Source organism: Pleurodeles waltl, chromosome 1_2, assembly GCF_031143425.1.
Source record: "Pleurodeles waltl isolate 20211129_DDA chromosome 1_2, aPleWal1.hap1.20221129, whole genome shotgun sequence".
NCBI classification, from domain to species: Eukaryota; Metazoa; Chordata; class Amphibia; order Caudata; family Salamandridae; genus Pleurodeles; species Pleurodeles waltl.
Genome location: NC_090437.1, coordinates 1268998607 through 1269010672, shown reverse-complemented (window position 1 = coordinate 1269010672; position 12066 = coordinate 1268998607).

Below are 12066 nucleotides of genomic sequence, written 5' to 3'. Positions count from 1 at the left end.
CTAAGACCATTCATTGACCACTTTCATAAATACCACGTGTTTAGGACATGCTCATGGACTGGCTCTGATCGTGGCACACACCAATTTCGGTGGCAGCTCTTGCTCCCTGTCCTGCTACTCGCTGACCCTTGCAGTGTTAAACTTGCCCTCCTGAACTAAGTTACTCCTGCTGGTAAAGTCTATAATTTGACTGCTAATTGAGAGAATAACTTTTCATTGCCCTTGTTGATTTTTACAGGTGCCATAAAACAATAAGGGGCATATTTATGAGCCCCTAGCGCCTCCTTGCGCCACAATTTAATGTAATTTCTTTACGCAAATGTGGCCCAACAAAGCCAAGATCCCCGTGACATATTTACAAAGTGGCGCAATGTATGCATTGCGCCACTTTGTACTTTGTACTACATTACTACATTATATGCACTTTGTACTTTGTGCTACATTATATGTGCGTCAGGCATAATGTATGCAAAAGGGGCTTTCCCCTGTTTGGGGGACTGAAAAAATGGTGCAAAGAAATCTGATGATTTATTTGCGTCATTTGCTTCAGCACTTTTAACAGCTGCTCAGAGCAGTTGTTAAAAGGTGGCACAATATTGATTGCAATGGGCCTCAATGGACTTTGCAGGATTTGCATCAACATTTTTGATGCTAATCCTGCAAAGCTCCTGACTAGCATAAGATTTATGATCCCCTAACTACCGCCATGGTGTGCCATATTTTAAATACGGCACACAAATGGTTTTGTTAGGCGGGCGCTAAGGGGTGCAAGAAAAGTGCAGTGATACTTTTCTTAAATATGCCCCTCAGTTTATTCTGAGTAATAATTTCTGACTGCATAATTGGTGATGTATACAATTTTACTAATCCTTTATATATCTTTTTGAAGTAAGATTTGGATCTTTTGGACCTTTATAGATGAGTAAGTCAAATTATCTCCTATCCTGTGGCATGGCAAGTATGTACATTTTCCCCTCATTTATATAGCAAGTCATTCTACATCCACAGGTGGTACTTATACCCATATCTGTCAGACCTGATAGATGATATTTCAAATCATTTTAGGATGAAATGCCGCTGACGATACTGCCAGTAGGTTATTTGAATTGATATTCTATTTTTATTTGGACGTTTTGGATATATTTGTGCCATACAGTCTTCCTGTGAATATTTTTATTTATGCATTGTGTGGTCATTTCTGCACTGAGCAGAGATTCTAATGAATTACCCGTTCTTTGTTGCCACAGAGGGTCATAGGTGAGGGCCATAGACTTTTCTAATGATATGACGTATTTTTTTAAATGGTATTCGTGAAATGCGAATACCATAAGGAGCATTTGAACTTTATTGAGTTATAGGGCCTCGATTCCAGGTGGGCAAAGAACAGTCCCTATTGCATATATACTACTATAGGACGATGCAAATGGCACATGCACTGTACTCTCTAAGTGGCGGAAGTTAATTCTTTTGTCCACCACATAGAAAGTGTGTTCAGGCAATCAACAACATTCTTTCTCAAATTTTCTGAAGGTAAGCAGCTTCCTACCATATGCTACCTTGGTGGTTGAGGAACTCATGATATCAGTAGTTTATTATAATAAATTATCCAAGGTCTTGTATCATTTATGTTACAAAGGTATGGTATCATTTTCAAGTTCAGTTTGGTATTACTTTATTCTGTACTATACGCTTTGCTTTACCTCTGTTTCTTTTGGCTCACTTTACTGGGAGTTAAGGTCCTCTTTCCTCTAATTCCTCCCTCCCCATCTTCAATACATTTGTTTGATTGGAATTTTTAAAATCTTTTCTTTCTTAACCCCACACTCCTGTCCCTCACCCAAGCTGTCTCTTCATTTCTCAATTGTATTTAAAACTTGCCAAGTGAAACTATGCATCTGAGACATCTTCACTCAAGCCTAGCTTTATATAGCAGTAGCTGTAGGCATGCTCTGACTTTTGAACCAACCTTTACAAATGAAAATATAGGTCCAAGAATACACTATGCTTTATCTACAAATGAAGAGATCTCATATGATATTGTTACACTTGGAGGGTAAGATGATCAGTCTTCCATGACTCCAGTATACTGTTGGGAGGACCTCTAGGACCTGGATTAGTTACCCCAGAAAGGCTGTTTTAGCAATGCTTTTACAAAGTTTTATCAGCAAGCTTTATTCTAGAGAACCGAAGAACAAGTGTTTGTTTAGTTAGCCTTTACATGACATATAATCAGTACTTTGGGCCTCATTAGAACTTCGGTGAATGGAAAAGACTGTCCCTCAAAGTTCCAACGGGGGGTTGCCACCAGTGTGACATCCTCCCTGCCAGGCCATTACAAGTTTCTTGCCGGGTCATCGGGTGGAAACTCAGTTTCCGCCTGCTGGCTCGACGGGAAATGGCATACAGCATTGTCCCCGGTTCATAATAGAGCCGGCGGCAATGCTGTAGTGCGTAGGGTGCACCAGCACCTGTCACAATGTTCACTGTCTGCAATGCACCCCGTCCCCTCCAGTCTTTTCATGGTGGGGTTACCGGGAAAGTGGTCATAATCCCCAGGACAGCGCTGCTTGCAGTGCTGCCCTGGTGGATTAGGACCGCCATGACCGCCTGAACCACAATTCCTGGCAGTGCTGGCAGTCCATCTGCGGCACAACCGCAGGTGTCATAATGTGGCAGTCAGACCGCTACATTTCACGGTGGTCTGACCGCCATTGCAAGTCTGGCTGTCAGTAGTGGTAGTAAGGTGAATTGGGCATGGAATACTTCAGAGGAGCACTCTTGGGTGAATTGTCCTCTCAGGGCTACAATGGCAGAAAATGCATGTTAGAGCTTATGGGTTCATGCCATTCTCTGCACCTGCAATTAAGTTGTTATGGATTGTAAGCAGGTCCTCCATGGCATGCCAAAAATAGAGATCGACCGGTCGCATCTGAATGCTCTGCTCTGTGCTTCCTGACCAGTTACTATACTTAGTACTGATTATGAATTAGGTGAACCTCTGGGCAGATTCCCAGCAGCCAGAACTGCTGTTGTTGGCTCAAGTCACTTGACTGAAGTCTGCTGATGATGAAGCATGACATGAATATTGCATGTGAGGGTCACGAAAAACCCACTAGGGGCATTGAAATTGAGGTCAGTAATAAAACCCGGACTTGATCCAGGGGTAAGGTACAGAATACTTTGTGGTGTTATGCATTTGGGTATGACCGGAACTTAGGCACAATTTCAGGTCAACCACAATGAAATGGAGGTCAGATACACCAAGCAGGTCATCCTAGTAAACATATTTGTCTTAGGACTTAGACCCTGATTTAGAATTCAGGGATGGGTTACTCCATCAAAACGGTGATGGATGTCCCGTCTGCCGAAATCCAAATCTCATTACATCCCATAGGGTTTACATTTTGACAGATGGGGTATCCGTCATGGGTGTGAGGGAGTATCCCGTCTGCTGAGTTCTAAATCGAGTTCCTAGTCTCTCAAATGGAGGTCAACATTTTCGAGTAAGTAAAGGCTCAAGGCTGTGGCAATCAAGGGCCTCTAAAAATCATATCTTTTGTTAGAAATGGGATTTCTGGTTGTTAGAGTGTGCACCCTGAATATGCAGGAACCATCATTCTAGTCAGGGAAAGTCAGATACACACTTTAAATGAAACTGCGCTCACCCTCTGGTAGCTTGGGACAAAGCAGGCAGGTTTAGCTTAGAAGGTAATGTGCAAAGTATTTTTTCAAATCACACACAAAGTAACACAATGAAAATGCCAAAGGTTTAAAAAATATTTGATATTTATCTGAGTAAAACAAGACCTCAACTACAAAAATCCAATTAGTAATAGTCAACATTTTTAAAAAGGTTACTTGAGGTCATGAGGGACTGGTGCAAACCCAAAGTTCAGGCTGACCATGATGGGGGATATGCCGGCTACAGAACCCACACTGGGTTTGCTGAACAGTACCTTAGAAGGAGCACAGCATCAAAGTCGAGGGCACAAATCATTGGCTCTGATCCATGCAGTCTGGTAGATGTGTCATCGTTGAGCATCGCAATCGGGTCCCATATCAGTGTTTAACTCCATCAAAGTGAATGCAATGCGTCATCATCCACCCAGAGCATTGTTGTCGGCCGCGCAGGCTGTGAATTCTCTGTTGTCAAAAAGTCTCTGCATTAGCATCAAAGGGCAGAGCCCAGCAGTACCAACAGGTTTGTAGAAAGTCTTTTGGGTCCCTTAGATTTCAGACAACAGGAGGCAAGCCTGCAAGCCCCTGGAGATCACTTGGAGGGCAGGCAGAGTCCTTCCAGCAAAGTAGTGGAGCAGCAAACAGCAGGCCAACAAGCAGAAAAGCAGACCTTCCAGAAAAACATACCAGTTGAGTCCTTTAAACGGCACAGCAGTTCTTCTGACAGAGGTTCAGTTCAAGATGCAGTTCAAGATCCAGACGTGCCTGATATTAGGGTACTTATCCCCCAAACGTTCCCTTTATGTGGGAGATAACTTCAAAGGAACTCTCTGAAGTGGGCAAAGATCACTTTCACCCCAATGTTGTCCGCCAGCCTATTCTTTGTATGAGATCAGGCCACAACCCTTTGAATTGTACGTGTGAGCCCCTCCCATCCTTCCTGCCCAAGAAGACTCATCAGTATGCAGATGAGTGCAGATGCAGTTGAGTGTCATGTGTTGTGGCTGCCTGGACGAAATGCACAATTGTAGCTGTCATGAAGCCAGCCCTGACATGCATTGGAGGCAGGCTGTCAGGCACACAGAGCAGTAAGTACAGAGAAATGCCTACTCTCTAAAAGTGGCATTTATAAAATGATTATGTTAAATCCAACGTCAACACTAAAGAGGAATCATCATTTCAAAGATATGAAACATGACAAAGCTCCTCGTTTCAGATCAGGATTACAACTTAAAAGTATATTGAGGAATCCCTAATGCTAGCCTAAGAGTGGAATAGGCCTCACAGTACTGAAAAATAAAATAGGCTGTTTGTCATTATCAGAACATGTAAAACATATCGTACCATGTCGTACCTTTTACTTACAAAGCACCCTGCCCTTAGGGTTACTTAGGGCCTATTTAGAGGTGACTTATAGGTAATAAAGGCGGAGTTTAAGGCTTGGCAAGTAGTTTTAAATGGCAAGTCAAAGAGGCAGTAAACTGCATACTGCAGACAGGTTTGAAAGGCTACTTATGTGAGTGGCACAATCAGTGCTGCAGGCCCGCTAGCAGCATATGAAGTGCAGGCTGTGAGTATATGGTATACCACTTTACAAGGGACTTAATAGTAATTCAAATATGCCAAATGGGTATACACCAATGTCATCCTATTTAGAAGAGAAGTACATGCACTTTAAGACTGGTCAGCAGTGGGAAAGTGCTCCGTCTTAAGGTCAACATAAAGAATGAGCAAAGTAAGAGGCAAAAGGCAAAAAGTCTAGGGAAAGACAACCCTAAGGATGACATGTCTAACATATGTCGTTATCAAGCTCTGACTGAAGCCATTGGATTTGATGGCAAAAGCTCTGAACAGGTTTAACCTGCATTTTGTAGCAACAGGGGTTGATTTGCAGGTCCGATAGAGTTGCTGGATTGCCCAGGGACAAGGTTTGACTTTCCCGCTTAGTCCATTGAGACAAGAATTGAAGCCATAGCGGAGCAGGGTTCAACGAAGCTGGATACCTTCTGTAAAGTCCTGATGAACAGTGTTTTCAGTACCACAAAAAAAAACTCCAAGCTCGACAAATCTGTCTGTCCAACTCACACTGGATGTGACCTTCCTGTGCAAGCTTCACCACCTTGCCCCAGTCCTAGGGAGGTCCAAAAAGTCTAAGTCACATTTTTTCTAAAGTTCTGGAAATGTTCTCTAAGTCAGTCATCATGGCAAGACTATAGGCACTATGGGTCAGATTTTTGGAAAAGTGGCACAGCGCGGTGCTGCACCAAAATTGGCAGCGCCGTGTCACTTTAGAATCCCAGGGATGCGCCGTATTTAAGTGAATACGGCACACCTCAGTGTTGTCCCCTGCTCTGGCGCTAAATTCAACGGCCAGCGCCAACACAGGCAGCATTACACCATTGTGCAAGGATGTCTGCGTTGAGGGGAGTGATTGTTTATGTGTGGGAAGGTGTCTCTTCTTGCACATAAACAATCACTAATGGAGATTTGGCAATTCTGTGTGTGCTGCATAATGCAGCACATACAGAAGTGTCAAAGCGTAATTTTCAAATGATTGTTAATGTGCAGGAAGGGACACCTTCCCTCACACAAACAATAATTTCTGGTATTTTGCGTGTTTTATGTGTGCTGCAGAAAACAACGAGGTGGAATAAAAGTATTCATCCTCATTGCGCCCTGCTAACGCCAACGCTGGGGTTGGTGTTAGATTGTGGCGCTGCCTCAGGTTTACGAAATGTCATAAATCGGAGGCAGCATCAAAATGTAATGGGTGTGCTTTGGCACACCCACAGCAACACCCATTGCACACCCCTTACACGCACAGTGCTGCATGTGAAGGGTCCATATTTACAAGGTGACGTTAAGCCACAAAAATTGGCTTAACGAAACCTGGTAAATATGGCTCAGTGTTTAGCGCCACAGGAGCGTCACAAAAAATTATGCTCCTGTGGCACAAGGGGCCTATAAATACACCTCTAAGTCTCCCTCTAGCTAGGTCTCCTGCTAGGTCCAAGTCTTTGTGGTCAGTTAGGGTCAAGATTCTTTGTACTTTTTGTGACAGTGAAGCAGGCAACAAGAGGCTAAGTGCTTGCCTCCTGGAGTGCTGTACCAGCCTCTGATTGTCAGCCCAAATCAGGAATTATATAGTCTTTCAGTCCTTTAGTAAGTCCTCTTCTTCTAACAGAAGTTGGGAGCCTTCTTTCCAAAGGGCTTTCTTCTTCAGGAATGTTGTGAGAAGGTGGTGTTTGAGGTACCAGATATATCCTTTGCACTAGTCAGTGATTGTGGAAATTCTACTAAACAATTCTAATTTCTCACACCCCTTCCACCTACTGCAGATTTACTTAGGAACCCTCTATTTCAATATGGCAGAACCCAGCTATCACTGTGCAGACCTGTCTTCAATGACTTAGCAAATCAACTATTATAATGAGCTGTCCTTCCATCTGTGAAAGGTAGTACTAGCTCTCTCTCCTACTGTGACTAGATCATTACTGTCTGAGAGAGTCCTGGAATTGATTAGAAGAAGCCCTCTTTGGCATATCTGTCAAAAGAGGTACTGCTTAAGCTACCCTCTGTGTTCACAACTATCCTTGTCCATTCATAGATAGTTATATCTAGCTGAATGGTCAATAGTTAACACCCTTTTTCTCTTCCGGATTCAGTCACAGGTTATTGTCTTGTGAGCCAGAACTGTTAACTCTTCTATTCAAGTATGTATTCTCTAGGGGTGTGATGAGTGACAGATTAGGTTTTATGTCAGTTAAGGCTGAGGAAGGCTCAAGTACCTTTTTACAAATTTACTTTGACTCTTACGGTATTAAAAAGATCACCATTAAATCAGTTGAGATTATTCTTGAGGTGGGCTGAAAAATGTTCTTGCTTTGTCTGATGTTTGTGGAGAAAACCAAAACTCATGTGCAAGCCAATGGGCAAGAAAGAGAGGTTTATTTGGTGTGAAAAGTGCAAGAGTGAAATAAGAAAAACTGCTAACTGACTATGCAACTGCACCAGCTACTACAGAGGAGGAACGTTTTGGATGTCACAATTGCTTATCTCACTAGGCCATTGAAGGAAGCTGAAAAAAACTACTCTATGATTGACAGAGAAGCATTGGCTGTATGGAGAGGAGATCATTTTAGGATATATGTGTGGGAGTCAGTTTCACAGTAAGAAGTGATCATCATCCTTTAGATGTTTTCTTAGTGAATATGGGAAGGAGAGCTACTCCTAGGATAGAATGATGGACTGTGAGTTTGCTTGAGTACAATTGTACAGTGGAATATGTTCCAAGAAAAAAAATGAATCAGCAGATTGTCCTGGTTGCCTCTGAAATGGTGAGTTCTGAGTGTGAGGAGGATTACCAGATAGTTTTTAGTATGGATGTGATAACTGGTAGAAGGATTTTAAAAGTAGGAATTATAGTCAAATCATTTTCTAGCATTTTCTAAAGCACGGATAGGAAATAATGATTTTAACCCTTTCTATGCCCGCTCAGACTAAAACCTGGCCTAAACAGTGAAGTAGTTTTTAGGTATTATTTTACTTAGTGAACATTCTAACTCCAATATGCAGCACCCTGTTCTGTGAGCATACAAAGCACTTTTGGAGGTTATGTGTGAACATATGGAAAAGGTACATGTGTCACTGTATGGGGTTGACACTTCTGTCCAGCCATGTGGTGCACCTTTTAGACATATATTTTAGCAAAATATATGAGTTGTGTAAATAGTCACACTGGAGCAGTTGTGACACTTAGCCCTCCATGACATGGATGCATTCTAGATACCATTTACAAAGGACTAATTAGGAAGTTAAAAAGAGTGAGACTAATTTTACTACTACTGTTTTATGACCAAAGTCATGCTCTGATTAGCTTTGTCACATGGAAGAAAGTCCTAATGCTTTTAAAAACAGGGTCCAAAAAAGACAACAAGTCTGGAGTGACCATGTAGAGCAGCGATTTTGCTACCCTGCACATCAGTTCGGACAGATCCACTTTAAAGTTACTTTGGCATCTTCTGCGTATAGGCACATATTTATATGTTTTTAGCGTTACATTCGTGTCATTTTTTTTACGCAAAAGCAGCTCAAACTTGCAAAATACAATTGTATTTTGTAAGTCTGTTCCGTTTTTGCATCAAAAAGCGGCACAAATGTAGCGATAAAATAGTATAAATATGGGCTATAGTATCTTGGAATTTTATGCTTAGTACAGGAACTAGTGAAAACTACTAAGAGTAATCATATCTATTTGTTTTTTTAGCAGGATCTTCAAGAAGTCAATATGAATCTGAGCATGCGGGAGAGATGAATAAAAACGTGTGAAAGGTTGCCATTTACTTAAACCTTGTAGTTAGATTACTTTCAGGTTATCCTAAATATAAAACACTCAAATCCCATAATGAATATCAGTATTTCAGGGAGAGTAATACTTGATTGTAATTGAGTTCAGAGTTTTAAAATCTAAAACTAAAATAGATACCTTTGTGTGTTCTAAAAACAGTATAGACAGGAGATGAGGCCACATAAATCTTAAATAGTGCTCCCTGTTTTCTGCTCTTAATAAATTTGTATTAATAAAAACAGAAACCTGTATGTTTTCCTGGCTGTGTGCATTTCTAAATATTGATAACACTTAAATCAGTTTGGTTTTGAGTGATTCTAAATGTTGTCAGTCATATCTGCCAGGTCAACAGATATAAACATTGAGCTTTGAGGGTTAAAAAAAGAGAGCTCCCTGAGGAATTGTATATTTGCACAATGCTGATACCAAAATGGGCTTATTTTCATATGAGTGTATTGATTTATTATCATTTGTCTTAGAAACATATCAGGCATTAAAGTATGAATGTACATTTGCAAGTTTAAAAAATGTCAAACTATAATGGTTTCAGCTACTATTTTTCACAAAACCCAAATAAATATGGATAAACATAGAATACATTAGTGAAAAATAAATATGGAAAAACACAGACAGAGGTATGAAAAAACACATGCAATAAAACCAGATAAGCTAATCATAAAATGTAGTTTACATCTATTTAAAGGTAAATAGTGCAATGACACCCCATAGGAAAAGGTTAAAATCAACGGCACGCTTGCAATAACTGCAAAGTTATTACATTTGACTGTCAGGAAAACACATGACACAACAATAAAACATAACATCATTCTATGGGACTATCTGGTTATACCAGCAGATAAAGCGTCAGGTGAGAGAGCCCAATAAATTACTTCTTTTCATCCACATTCTACATCACTTTCTTATGCTTTGTTTCTCGGAGCAAAGGATTCCATTGCCTGGGACTCCCTGGCAAACAACCAGACTGTTCATCACGGTCCAAATGATCCCCTTTATCAGGGCATTCACTACAGTCCAGAAGGCCTACGCCTTTAATAATAGCTCTCATAAACAATAGAGAAAACATGACACAACACAAGTCTCTCCCAAAATAGCTAAAGCTGGATTCTGGCAGACCTAAAAAAGTGCACGATTGTAGCACTTAACTCTCAGCATTGCAAAGCAGAGCAGTCCAAGGCCTAGGCATGGGAGGTGATATGGTTAGTAAATCCGGTCCACTGGTAGGCAACAATATTCGGTAAATCAATCTCCAGTCAGTGTTTTCCCTTTTAAAAAGGAAAAGTACTTTTATTACACACACACACAAAAATAGCTCACTATGCTATGAGAGCTTCTATCTTAGGTCCCTGAGGAAGGGACTCACAATAGGTCAGTCCCTCAGACTGAGGAGGAATTGCATGAAGGTTAATGCATGCAGGGAAAATGTCAAGAAATTGAGCATCAAACTGAGAGAAAAGAATTATCCTGATTAGATGATCATTAAGCAAATAAGAGGGCCACAAACAATGATCCCGATGCGCTTCTAGGCATCTTTTTAAAAAACAATGGACAGCAAGACCAATACATGTGACAACATATTGTCTCAAAATTAGTGAAAAAACATTAGAGTATTTTGAACGCGGGGGGAAACTAGAGATCAAACAACCATTGTTGTCATTCAGAAAAAGTCAAACCCTGAGGGACATCTTACTGCACACATGCCATAAAGAAACTGACAGTAAACACACAAAAGATGCTATGGAACATACCTACCCTCAAGGGTCACAAGCCATGAGGGAATTGTGGAGTGTTTCAGTCCCAAAAAAAATGCAAAACTGAGGACTTGGCACTATCCACCCCATGGGAGTTAAAAAGCTCATGAACTGTAACTTCAGTCATGTTATCTATGTGATAAGATGCTCCTGTAATCTGTTAAACGTTGGGATGGCAATTCGGAAAGTGCATACACGAATCGCAGAAGCACAATAAGGTGCAAAAGAAAGAGCACCAAACTGACCAGGTATCACAGTAACTGCAATTATGCTGCATAAAACACAGTGGTATTTAATAGAAAAACTGGACAAAGCACTAATATGAACAGAGCGTTCCTTAAATATGAGCATCCTTGGATATTCAGGCTACATACTAACACCCAGGGACTCAATGATGACATTCCTTGCGAGTCCTTTGGGAGATAGTTGCCCATGGGCATCAAGTGAACAGGAGAGGACAAATAAGGCTTGAGATACCTCCATTGGTTACCCCACTTCGCACATAGGAGTCCTCATTTGGGTTACTGTTTCTGAATTTTACTTATGTATTAGCCTTTGAACTATATGGGTATGTAACCCTTATGTGACTGTTTTAGAGGACCTATATGTTCTGGTTTGCACTGTACACGCCTGTCTGTGTCGGTATCCTGAGATGCGGTATGGCTGTTGTTATGCTGCCACTGTGATCCAGACTCTATACAGAGCGTGTTTATACTGAGAGCCTCCGTGTGGGGTTTCCAGTCCCGTCCGTTCAATATCGATGGCACTGGATCACAGGGAACTACATTTCCCAGCACCCCCATGAGCCTTGAGGGACTCTAGGGCACCAAAAGAAGATTGGGAGAGCACGAATGCCCGATTCTCCCATTGGGCTTGCTGCGGATGCACGCGCCTTGCAGCTCCCCGTACACAACTGCAGAGCTTTACAATTTACACAGCTGTAGCACCTCTCTTTAGGCGCCTCCCATGTGAGTTTTGGCACCAATGACACCGCCCCCCATGGCTATCGGTGGCTTGTGTGAACCAATCAGGAGCTTGGTGGTGTCAGGTGGCAACAATTAATCATGTAGATGAGAGTAATCAGCTGTAATTAAGGGCACTCAGATGTAGCATAAATACACCGCACCTCCTCCCGTTCAGTTTATGAGACGGCTGTGGCTGAGGGCAGGGTAGGAATACAAAGGGAGTTTCTCCTTGACAAAGTTTTTTGTAATAATTACCGACTGGAACTAGCCACTCTGATCATCTGTGACAGTGTTTTTAATCCTAGTT